The sequence below is a fragment of the Siphateles boraxobius genome, unplaced genomic scaffold, assembly GCF_051911475.1.
Source record: "Siphateles boraxobius isolate OS27281-9 unplaced genomic scaffold, OSU_SipBor_1 72, whole genome shotgun sequence".
NCBI classification, from domain to species: Eukaryota; Metazoa; Chordata; class Actinopteri; order Cypriniformes; family Leuciscidae; genus Siphateles; species Siphateles boraxobius.
The window spans coordinates 639,249-651,852 of record NW_027509200.1 but is presented as its reverse complement, the minus strand read 5'-3'; the positions used below and the strand labels follow the sequence as shown (position 1 = coordinate 651,852).

Below are 12,604 nucleotides of genomic sequence, written 5' to 3'. Positions count from 1 at the left end.
ATCAAGTGTTAGACAGTATTCTAGGTTATTACGTGAGGAAGTTTTTTGTCCAATAATTAGAATCTCTGTTTTTTCAGAATTAAGTAGTAGGAAATTACTAGTTATCCAATTTTTTATATCAGCTATGCATTCCGATAATTTTGTGAATTGGTAAGTTTCGTTAGGTTTTGAGGAAATATAGAGCTGAGTATCATCAACATAACAGTGAAAACTAATTCCATGTTTCCTAATGATATCTCCTAACGGTAGCATGTACAGAGTGAACAGCAGCGGTCCTAGTACTGAGCCTTGTGGTACGCCATACTGAACTTTTGACCGATAAGACATCTCTTCATTTACTGCTACAAACTTATAGCGGTCAGACAAATATGATTTAAACCATACTAGTGCAATTCCACTAATGCCAACATAATTTTCTAGTCTATTCAATAGAATGTTGTGGTCAATGGTGTCAAATGCAGCACTAAGATCAAGTAACACTAATAGAGAGATACAACCACGATCGAATGATAATAGCAAATCATTTGTGACTCTAATGAGAGCTGTCTCAGTGCTATGATACAGTCTAAATCCTGATTGAAAATTCTCACAGATACCATTTCTTTCTAAACAGGAACACAGTTGTGAGGATACTGCCTTTTCTAGTATCTTTGCCTTTTCTAGTATCTTTTTTTAATATGAAAGTATCTTTTGAAAGTATCAAGTTAATTTGCGAATCTTGAAAACTTGACTCAAGTATTTGACCCACAGTCTTTGAGCAAATATGTAGCAGTCTAGCCAATCGAGCTGTGAGTTGAAAAGAGAGCCAACTATACCATGCACATATTCCATATTGTACAACAAAACATAATCAATAGCACAAAAAAACTAAAATCAATAGCAAGATCTGTTTGTTTGTGATTGTTGTCTCCTGAGAAAATAAAATCAATGTTGTACCTTAAAACAAACATAATCTATATGTGCACTCCATGATAAAGCAGCATCCACTTAGACACCCAAGTATTTATAAGAGGACACTTGTTCAATTGGTATGTTATTTACATTCACTGGTGTTCTATACAAATTCACTGGAAGACCAAAATAATTTACTTTTTCATTTATAATAAGTGAATTCCTTTCACACCACTCCACTAATCTATCCATACAACACTGATACTGAATATACTTTAATATTCTTCGATACCTAATAAAGACCCAAAGTCTCAATTGAAAACTTCAAATATATATATATATATATATATATATATATATATATATATATATATATATATATATATATATATATATATATACATATATGCGCGTTTATGGTATCGGTTTTACAGTCATCCAAATAAAGTGTGAAAAGGAAAGGTGTGCTTACACCGATTTACATTGGTTCATATGTCCAACATCAATTGCTGGGCCTCTGGATGTTGCAGCACGTGAACGGCTGTCACTGTCATAAACAACCACCACTATTACACATCCAAAGTCCTTGGGCAGTAGCGTGCTGTGTCAATATTTGTAACTGTATCATTCTCAAAATTATTCATATCTGTATACGGATAAAACCAGAAGTGGGTCGGGCTTTAAACAGGTGTTGAGAAGATCATTTTAAATGTAATTCTGTTTCCTTCAACGTTATCATTTAACAAATATGCCTATAATATACAATAATTTTTAACTCAATGTTATAATGTTATTATAGTTATTACATTGATTTAAATCTGTTATCCAGCACAGGGGTTTTCAAACCTGTCGTGGAGCACCCCCAGCACTACACATTTTGAATGTCTCCCTTATCTGACACAACCACTTTAGGTGTTGATGAGTTGAATCAGGTGTTTAAGATGAGGAAGACCCAAAAAATGTGTAGGGTTTGGGGTGCTCCAAGACAGGTTTGAAAACCCCTGATCCAGCAAACACAAGGAGTGACTGTGCCTGCCAAATATGTGTCAGTAAAACGAGTTATTCTGCTTTACGAACAAGGTATTTGGCTTCAGGTACATACCTACTGGGCAGGTAGAAAGGTCTCAGCGTCAGGAACAAGATCTCAATGTCTTTGTCACAAATCCTCCCATTTACTTTATACTGACGACACAACAGATCATTCATATAGACACAGATCCCACCACTTTTGCTTTTACAAGAGTTTCGATCTCTGTCCACTCTTACCATAGTCAAGCCTTAGATTTCACAGGCTGCTCCTTAAGAATGTAACCAGGCTTCTCTCAAACATAACAGCCATGTCTCTCAAAGTCTCAACAGTACCTTGTGTTAGCTCGGATCTCGTCTTCTTTGTTCTTTATTGACCAGTGTTAATAAAATGTCCCAGTGTCACACATAGTAGAGGAAGCAGACGTTCACCGAATCCTCGGGCAGCAAGGTGCCCTTCTGGGAAGGCAGCAAGAGGAAATTACCGCCTCTCACCGTGCTTTCTCTGAGCTGTCTCTCCAGATAACCCAGCTCACAGAACTGCTTGATCGGTTCCAGATCAACCCTCCAGCACCGCAGGCCCAAGCTGCAATTATAAACTTAGAGTCGCTTTGTTACGGCTCCCATCCTAGCTACTCCCGATCCGTCTAACTGGCTGTTAAGGGGGCGCTGGAGGAGTGACGTCACTGGTTAGAGGGCATGGAGGTCCCTTTTATCATTTGAACCAATCATAAGAACTTAGAATACAATTGCACCACTAAACGTCTAAGTTCTTGACAGGCTCGCTGGGCACTGTTTTTTCGGTCGTTTCAATTGTAACATCTCCTACTGCCTGGGGTCCAAGGGTGGTAAGCCCAACACACTTTTGTGGATCTTTGAAGCTGAACCTGAATCCATCCTCCCACTTACCATTCTGCCTCCCGATCAGGCAGTCCGCACTGCACTGCGCAACGTCACGGTTCCTGCGGTTGCCCTGAGAGTCTGTGGTTTGTGTACGAATTGGTCCGAACTAGCATCCTACTGTGAGGCCACACATTCATACTACCTTGCCACTCAGAAGTAACTCGTACTTGCAGTTTAATCAAGCAGCAGTTTTTGTGGCCATCCATGGCGCAGAACTTTTGTCAGGTTGTGTCGACCTGTCTGGTTTGTGCTGCGGGCCCCGTCGAGGCCCTGGTCACACATAGCTGGAGTTCTTCACAGGCCTACCCCCGTCTATCGGCAACACGGTAGTCCTCACTGTGGTGGACAGGTTCTCGAAGGCGGCCCATTTTATTTTCCCAAACTGACATCAGCGAGGGAGACAGCGACTGTTGTCTTAATTCATGTTTTCTTCCATAGCCTCCCGTTGCATGTGGTCTCTGACAGGGGCAGAGTTTTGGGCAGAGTTCTGTCGACAGCTGTGTGGCGTCCACGGAACCGTCGTCTTGGAGTTTCAGATAAACCATGGTCGAGTACGCACATAATTCCCTCCTGGTCTCGTCTATGGATTTGTCTCCCTTCCAGTGCTGTTTAGGCTACCAGCCACCATTATTCTCCTCCCAAGAATCTGACGCCAACGCCCTGTCACAGTTCAGGGTTCACAGTTCACTGGCCTTCCCTGTGATCTGTGTTGTCCTGTCACTTTCTGTAGCTTGTGACCGGGTGTGTTGAGATCACGTGCTGATTGCCCTCACCTGCCTTCCCTTATATTCTCTTCTGTGTCTGCCCCTTGTTGTCAGTAGATTTTTTCTGTGCCTCGTCTCATGTTCTGTGGGTTCTATGCTGTGTGTTTTTTTGTTTTACCTCTGTTTTGCTGCTGTGTCCAGGACGCCTAGACGAGAGGTTTGACAGCTGGCTGTGCTCTTCCTGGTCTCTGTCTCTTCTCATTTCTCGTCCTGTTGGGCATTGTACCTGAGGTGGTGACCACAGCTTGTGTCCGCAGGTGTCTGTACGGGTGGATCTGAAGCTCTCACACATTCCTTTTTTCATGTGTGTGTGTGTCACTACACTTTGGATGTTGTGTTGCACGAACTCTCTGCTTTTGAGTCATCCATTCACGTTTTCTGACAGCTGTACACAATAGCAGGACAAATGTCCCCAACATGCCAATTCATATCTACCTCACCACATGTCTGCTGTGTTTTCAGCCACACCCCCCATGACAAAAAAGCAATAATCCACATATGCATAAATTCAGTTGTGCAGAAAAACATTTCCTCCGCTCACAAAGAAACAAAAGAAAAGAAAAACAAAATAAATGGCAAACCATAAACAAGAGTACCTATATCTGAGAAGCAATATTAATCCTAATCAACTTAAAACATTTACACCGTTCTATGAAAACAGACTTTAAAAGGGTTTTAAATGAAGCTAAAGATGGTAAATATTTCATATATGATATACCCTGAAGTTCATTCCATACATAAGGAGCATAATTAGAAAAGGCTGATCTGCCTAACTCTGTATGGAAATTTGGAATCTTAAGTAAAAGTTTGACTGTTGATCTAGTATTATAAATACTAGTACAGTAAGTCAATGAACTAGATATATACAATGGTAGTTTACCCAGTAAAGCTTTTAAAATAAAGATTAACATGTTTCCTCTTCAAGTTCAGTGAAGTCCAATTTGTCAATTTATATAAGTTACAGTGATGTGTACGCACACTTGAACCAGTCACAAATCGTAAAGCAGCATGATAAACAGCATCCAATTTTTCAGAGTATTTAAAGGTGCATGCATATATATTATATCACCATAGTCCAATACTGACAAAAAGGTACTTTCCACTAATCGTTTTCGAGCAACAAAGGAAAAACATTTTTTCAAGCGAAAATAAAACCCTAATCTTGGTCTCAATTTCTTTAGAAGATTATCAATATGAGTATCAAAAGTAAATTTATCATCCAGCCAGATTCCAAGATATCTATAGGATGCAACCCTCTCAAGCAGAGTACCCTCAATAGTTTTAATCATAAAATAATTTAATGATAATCTGGAGCGGGTAAAAATCATATATTTTGTTTTCAAAGTATTCATTACTAATTTTAAATTATCAAGAGAAATCTGAAATGAATTAAAAGCATTCTGTAAAGAGTCCATTGCCACTTTTATAGATGAAGCGATTGAATAGATGATAGTATCATCTGCATAAAAGTGTACTTTTACTGTCTCTAATCCTACGCCTGATTCGTTTATATAGATGAAAAATAAAATTGGTCCCAAGATTGATCCTTGAGGAACACCTGTCTTCACTATTAATGGGTCTGAAATGTAATTATCTATGGACACACGTTGAATTCTTCCAGTCAGATAATTTGAAAACCACTTTAAAACTGTACTACTAAAACCTACACATTTAAGCCTCTGCAATAGTAGAGCATGATCTACAGAATCAAATGCTTTCGATAAATCAATAAAAAGTGCAACACATGATTTTTTATTATCCAATCCAGTAATGATGTTGTTAGTGACTGACATTGCGGCAGTTGTAGTACTATGTCCCTGTCTAAAACCTGATTGAGTTTGACTTAAAATATTATTAGCTGACAGATAGTGCTTTAACTGTTCATTTACCAAGGATTCAAACACTTTTTGCTATAACAGATAATCGAGAAATAGGGCGATAATTATCCAACAAAGTGCAATCTCCACCTTTCAGTAATGGACGAATTTCTGCTGATTTCCAGGAACTTGGTATCAGACCACTACTTAAACTTAAATTAAAAACAGAAGCAATAGGTCTTGCTGTCAGGTTTGCAGATATTTTTTAAAAATAAGGCTCTATTTGATCAGGCCCAGCAGACTTTTTACAATCAAGAGTTAACAGAGCTTTACAAACCTGAGAAGGAGAAATGGGAAGAAAATTAGAATTATTTCTATTATAACTTAAGGGAATTGCCATATTATGATTCTCATCCACAGGAAGATCTAATTGAGTTGTAGAGCTTAGTCCTGCATTATTAAAATATAAATTGAAAGCTTCTGCTATATCATGTGTAACGATCACCAGCTGGAGTGCCCCTGAGAGTCACCAGAGGTCACTCCACACCAGACTGATCACTTCACAAAACTACAATTCCCATAATGCTTCATTCCTGGGACTGATTACGCACACACCTGCACCTCATTCAGACTCTCCATATAAGCCACACACAAACAGAAGTTCAGTGCGAGACGGTTGGCAAACAGCTGGATTGTGACTGGTGTACGGATGGTAGGATCTGACGGAGATTTCGGAAGCGATCCGGAAATGGAGGATGATAGGATTGAGGAAGATAGTGGGGGAAATTCAAGTTTAGGATGGAACGTAGTTAAAACTAAGAAAAGGAAGAAATGCCGTGAGTTAATTTCAGACTCGGAAAGTGACAAGGGAAGTCAACTGGGTCAAGGACAGAAGAAGGTGTTTAAAGTAATGATAAAGTTTGCTTCCGACTCTGTGAGTAACATCAACCCTTTGAGACTTACAAAAGCAATCAAAGAAAGTGTAGGGATTGTAGAGAATGTAAAAACTTTGAAGGATGGAAGACTGTTGTTATTTTGTAAAGATAGTAGTCAACAAAAAGCAGCTCTGGGAATTAAATCAATGATCGGACATAAAGTAGAATGCTTCATTCCAGAAGAGAGAAATTGGATTAGAGGTGTAATATCTGGAATTCCTTTGGATGTTTCAGATGAGACGATCAAAAGAAATGTAAAAGGGGCAGCAGTTAAGGAAGTAAGACGCTTGAAATGTTTCAGAAATAATGAGAAAACGGACAGTCTTTCAATTATGTTGGTTTTTGATGAGGTCAAATTAACAGAAAGAGTTTTTTTAGGATTTGTCAGTTATGCAGTCAGGTTATACACCCCTCCTCCAGTAAGGTGTTTCAAATGCCAAAAATACGGGCATGTGGCTGCTGTATGTAGAGGCAAACAAAGATGTGCAAGATGTGGAGGCGATCATGAGTATGGTAAATGTGGACAAAGTAAAACCCCAAAATGCTGTAATTGTGGGGGAGAGCACAGTGCAGCTTATGGAGGTTGTGAAGTAAGGAAAGATGCAATTAAGGTTCAAATGTGAGAATGGAAGAAGGAATAACATTTGCTCAAGCACTTAAAAAAGTAAAACAAACCCCTAAAGTAGTCATGGTAGAGGAATCCCCTGTTAGGGTACAATCACAACCAAGTAAGATGCCAACACCAAGGGAAAAAATGGAATTGATTGAAGATAAAGTCTCATTCATAGCGTTTGTAGCAGAAGTGGTGAATTGTTCAGCACAGACTGAAAGTAGATCAGAAAGGATTAAGATAATCATTAGAGCTGCAGAAAAATATTTGGAACTGAGGAACATATCTGTTGACATGATAAATGAAAGACTGGTGGTACAAGGAACAAACAGTCAGACAGCATGTGGGGGCTCATAATGGTTTTTGTAATCTTGCAGTGGAATGCAAGAAGTTTAATTGCAAGTGGGCAAGAATTTAAGCATTTTATAGCAAATTGTGATGTGTACCCTGATATTATTTGTGTTCAGGAAACATGGCTTCAGCCACAGTTCAATTTTCTGATTAGTGGATATGAGACAATTAGGAAAGACAGAATTAAAGGAAATGGTGGTGGAGTAGCAACTTTTATTAAACAAGGTATAGGGTTTAGGAAAATTGTGGATAATAATGAATTTGAGGCTGTGGTCGTGGAAGTGTGGGAAGGAAATCAGAGTATTAGGGTAATTAATTTTTATAACCCATGTGACAAGCTAACTAAGGAAATGATGGAAAACATTGGAGGAATTGGAGACTTTAAAAGGGTGTGGTGTGGTGATTTTAATGCACACAGTACTTTATGGGGGAGTTTTAAAACTGATTATAATGGATTGATCATAGAAGATATGCTGGACTGGGGAGAGCTAGTATGCATAAATGACGGAAGCTACACAAGAGTTAATCTTTCTAAATGCAAATATTCTGTGTTAGATTTGACAATAGTATCAGAAAATTTAGCTTGTATGTGTGATTGGAAAGTATTGAATGAAAGTACTATTGGTAGTGATCATTTTCCTGTTTGTAGTACAATTGGAGTAGAATTATAAAAAACAGTCTTGGAAACAGTCCCCAAATCAGGGGATTGGGAGATGTATTTACAGATATGTCATGATAAATTGTTTGAAATTAATGATAATAGTGAGGAAGATATTGATGTTTTAAATTCAAAAATTTGTGAGGTTCTTAGGAGTACAGCAGAAGAAGTATTTGGTAGAAAGGCATGTAGTAAGAGGAAAAGTGTTCCGTGGTGGAATGAAGAATGCAATATGGCAATTAAAGAAAGAAACAAAACGCTTAAAAAAGTAAGAAAATCTATTAGATATGATGACTCTATTGTATATAAAAAAACTCAGGCAATTGTGAGGAGGGTTATCAGGGCAGCAAAAAGAAAGTATTGGAGAGAGTATTGCAATAATATTGGAGGAAATATTGGAATTAATGAGATTTGGAATATGATTAGAAAGATGGGAGGAAAACAAAGAATTAATAGTATTCCGACGATAATTCATAATGAGGAAGTAGTTGTGTCTGATAGCAGGAAGGCAGAGATTCTAGCACAAACATTTGTGAAAGTACATAGTAATGAAAATATATCAAATGACATGATGAAGTTAAGGGAACAGAGTATGCGGAAGAATCGTCCTGGTTGCGTATGCAACCCACCGTTCCCTGAAGGAGGGAACGGAGGACGTAGTCGACGGTCGACTGAATGGGGATCTCGCTAGAGAGCCTGTCTTCTTCGAGTACTATTGAACGAGCCAATGTAATTGGCGTGGGTGATTTGCATCACACACTCCGCCCCCGCGGCGCGGGTATAAATACGGAAGTGGATGCACGCACTAGTTGCTTTTCGCTGAGGAGCCGAGAGTAACCCGGGGTCAGCGGTGGTCCAGCGGTAGTGGCAAGGGGACTACGTCCTCCGTTCCCTCCTTCAGGGAACGGTGGGTTGCATACGCAACCAGGACGTTCCCTTTCAGTCGATAACGTCAGACGTAGTCGACGGTCGACTGAATGGGGATAACCTTTGAAAACGCCACTAAAGCTGCCACCTTCCAGTGCCTAAACGAAAGCCTCCTGATGTCCCCGCAAATTTAAGGCGGGGAAGGACAGGGCTTAGGCCAGGGAAGTCACTGCTGTTCACCACTAGGAAAGCGTTCCCCGTACATTGGAAGGAAGGGACGCTGCGGAAGCCACGTCCAACCCAGAGGGAGGTAACGTGGAAAATACACATATGAACTGGGCGGAAACCGGGCAGTCTAACATATGGAATGTCACTGGGGTGGCTCCAGCCTAAGACGGGGGAGACACACGGGACAGTGACGGCAGAGAGACTCTGCCGAGGGAAGACACGGGCTCACCGAAGGGAGCCGTCCCGTGGAAGAATACACATATGGGGTCGCCGAAGGGACCGCAACATATGGACCCAGCCTAACACAGGTTCCACACTGCTTACGAGTGGTAGGCCTAACACCAGATGTTCCGCACGTCCGACGTCGGAGGGGTGTGGAGGAACTCAACAGGGTTAAATTTTAAGGGAACTCCCTGGAGTAGAAAGGCGCACGTATCCAGTCCATAGGAGGGGAATGGCGCAGCAAGCCGACACTTGAACCGGGCTCACGGTGAAACTGGCTTCATGAGAAGGGAGCCCACGGGAAGCAGCGGTTCCACTAGGTGTCGTCCAGCCCCCAACTCTAGAATCTGTTTAGCAAGTATATCGTCAACGCCCAGGCGGAGCACTTTACACTCACCATAGAGGAGCTCAACACCTAAGTGGACATGTTGCATCTCGGATCTTTACCGAAATTAAGGCAAGCACTAAGTGCAACTTTGCATGGAAACAGCCTTCCCTCTCTGCTGAATTCCAACAGATATTTGTAGAGCTGGTCTGAGGTCTATGACTTGCATTCTGTACACGTCCAAGCGAACGGACAGAGAAGCCAGGGCTGGATCTGCCTCCTCCAGGGCAGCGTTTGCAGGCTCACCACCTGCTCCTATTACGGGAGAGGTAGGAACCTTGGGCACAATCCGAGCCGGGGTCTCAGCTTGTGAGAGTTAGCCGGCCCAGACTCCAGGCACAATACGTTGACCGAAAGCGAGCAAGTCCCTACCCTCTAGTAGAGACCACGCGAGCAGGAGAACTGATATAACAGATTTTTTAACTCACTGCCTGCAGTGGCTCAGGGGCGGTCTCTGCAGTGCAGTCGCACCAGGGACAAGGCCCAAGAGGATAAAGAGGGACACAAGGATTTACAAGACCTTGCTCCTCAGGAACCTGACGATCAGAACGTGCTTCTGCATACTTCTGCAACACGATGAGCGTCGTTTAAACACCGAGGCAACATCATTTTGAGGGTGAAGGAAAACAGCCTACTGCAATCCATTTTGCAGGAAAGAGAGCACTGAAGTGATCGAAAGCTTTCAGGATCTCCTCTGGAGAGAAGACGCACTCAACGACTAGGTTCCACTTCTAAAGGCGTAAGCACGCTACCCAATTCTAGGGGGTGCTCGCAGAAGTGATGGTATCTATCACATGTTCTTGTGATAGCCACCTGAACCTCCGCGTTCCGATATAAGACCGCCCGGAATCTCCGGGGGCAGAACGCGTGTGCCATCGTGCCCCGTCCCCGAAAGAGTTTTCAGGGGAAGTCAGGAAGGCTGTTGATGGGAACCAGGTCCAGTTGGGCCAATAAGGGGCAACTATGAAGACCTGTTCCTCTCCTGACTTGGCACGTAGGTGCAAGCGACGGGCGCAAAAGACAGGAGCATTGCTCAACACAACATGTGAAGATCACTGGGCTTCAGGAGCATTTTCTGCTCAGCACTTGGGTGTGACAAGTTCACTGAGCTTCAGGAGCATTTCTGCTCAACACTTGAGTGCGAAGAACTTCACTGAGCGACAGGAGCATTTCTGCTTAGCACTTGAGTGTGACAAGTTCACTGAGCTTCAGGAGCATTCCTGCTCAACACCTGAGTGTGATAAACTCACTGAGCTTCAGGAGCATTTCTGCTCAACACTTGAGTGCGAAGAACTACACTGAGCACCAGGAGCATTTCTGCTCAGCACTGCGTGTGACGAATTCACTGAGCTACAGGAGCATTTCTGCTCAACACCTGAGTGTGATGAACTCACTGAGCTACAGGAGCATTGCTGCTCAACACCTGAGTGCGATGAACTTCACTGAGTTTCGGGAGCAATTCTGCTCAACACGAAGTGTGATGATTTCACTGACTTGAGCAGGCGCAAGGCGACCATGAGTCGCAGTCACTCTTAGAAGGCTCACTGGGGTTAAACGCATTTCTGCGGGCCCCTGGGGCAGCTGAGACCCAGTGTTTGTCCCAGGGTAGTCCGCTAGGTTTACACAAACACTGGCTGAAAGACGAAACCGGGGGGGGCAACTGAGCGGCCCCGGAATGGTCATGACCCAGCTGGACCCAGGGGATGGAGTCTCTACTTGCCCTGGCTATAACTCTCGTGAGGCTAAAGCGGGAAGAGTGGAACAAAGCGTCCTCAGAAGCTTCTGACTCCAAGGAGGAGGTGACGGGTGAGTTGTGACAGCAGCGGTCGCAATGTCTAACAACTCGAGGCACGAATGCCCGTGTAGTCGGGGGTCGCCCAGGCCCCCGTTAAAACACACCCATGTACATGGCCCCTCTGTTGAAGAGGGTTTGGCAGCAGACCGGGATGAACTATAGTCACACAGGGTGAGCTGCTCTGCCACGGTCACCTCGGGACTGGATCATGAAGCTAGCGCTGAAGCGGTCACATATGGAGGAAGCCAATGGCTGCAACTACCATATACCCCAGGAGCCTCTGAAAGTTCTTCCAGTGGGACCCTTTCTCACTTCAAACACCAGCTGAACACATTCTCATTGGAGAAACGTGTTAGACCGAGTCCATCTCCAAAACTGAAAAAGAGATACTAAGCCCGTGGGCGAGATTACTCTCTTCCAGTTGACCTGAAGACCCAACGGGCTCTGGAGCACTCGAAGGGAAGGACACTGTACTGATACTCCACCCTTACACGCAACCCACAGGATGGCCTGCGGAGCGGAAGGTAGAGATCTGTTCTTAAGCACATGTCTTTCAGGTCGGAGCTGCAGACCAATCTTGGGCCAAGATGGTCACGACCCACCACCTAGTAGCACGAAGAACGAGTTTACAACTGGCCTTCGTACCGGCTGGAGGAGCGGCTATATCAAATCCTTCGCCAGCAGGATAAGATAAGCACGCACAAGTCAGGAGCACTGCTCAACGCTCGCTGTGATGAATATCACTGAATTTTCAGGAGCACGTCTGCTCAACACCTAATGTGATGACTATCACTGACTTGAGCGGGGTAGCCGAGCCTGAGGTGGGGCAGCAAAGTAGAGAGAGTGGTGTTAGTGTGCTGTGCAACACTTACCTGTCCCCACAAGCGGCAGGGGGCGCGTGAGAAGGCGGATGACCGGGTCCTCGAACGCACCAAGCTGCCTGTTGGCGACCAAGGGGGAGCTGAGGGGTGTAAGGCTATACAGGGTCACACCCGCCAGACTGGCCCTCTTGAGACCCAGGAACAGATGAAATTGCTCTCTCTTTGAAGTGTGGGTACCGCTTGCTCCGCTTTTTTTTTTTTTTTTTTTTTTTTAGGGAGCCAGCGGCGGAACAGACACACACACAAACAAAGGCTCCACCCGGCCCTCACC

The 12,604-nt window shown here is 43.3% G+C and overlaps 1 protein-coding gene across 1 annotated transcript in view; it reads left to right on the top strand.

The window, feature by feature from the left end:
* LOC143724303 (cadherin-2) overlaps positions 1–12,604 on the top strand; it is a 122,158-nt gene that overhangs the window by 76,134 nt on the left and 33,420 nt on the right. The gene's annotated exons all lie outside the window — the stretch shown is intronic.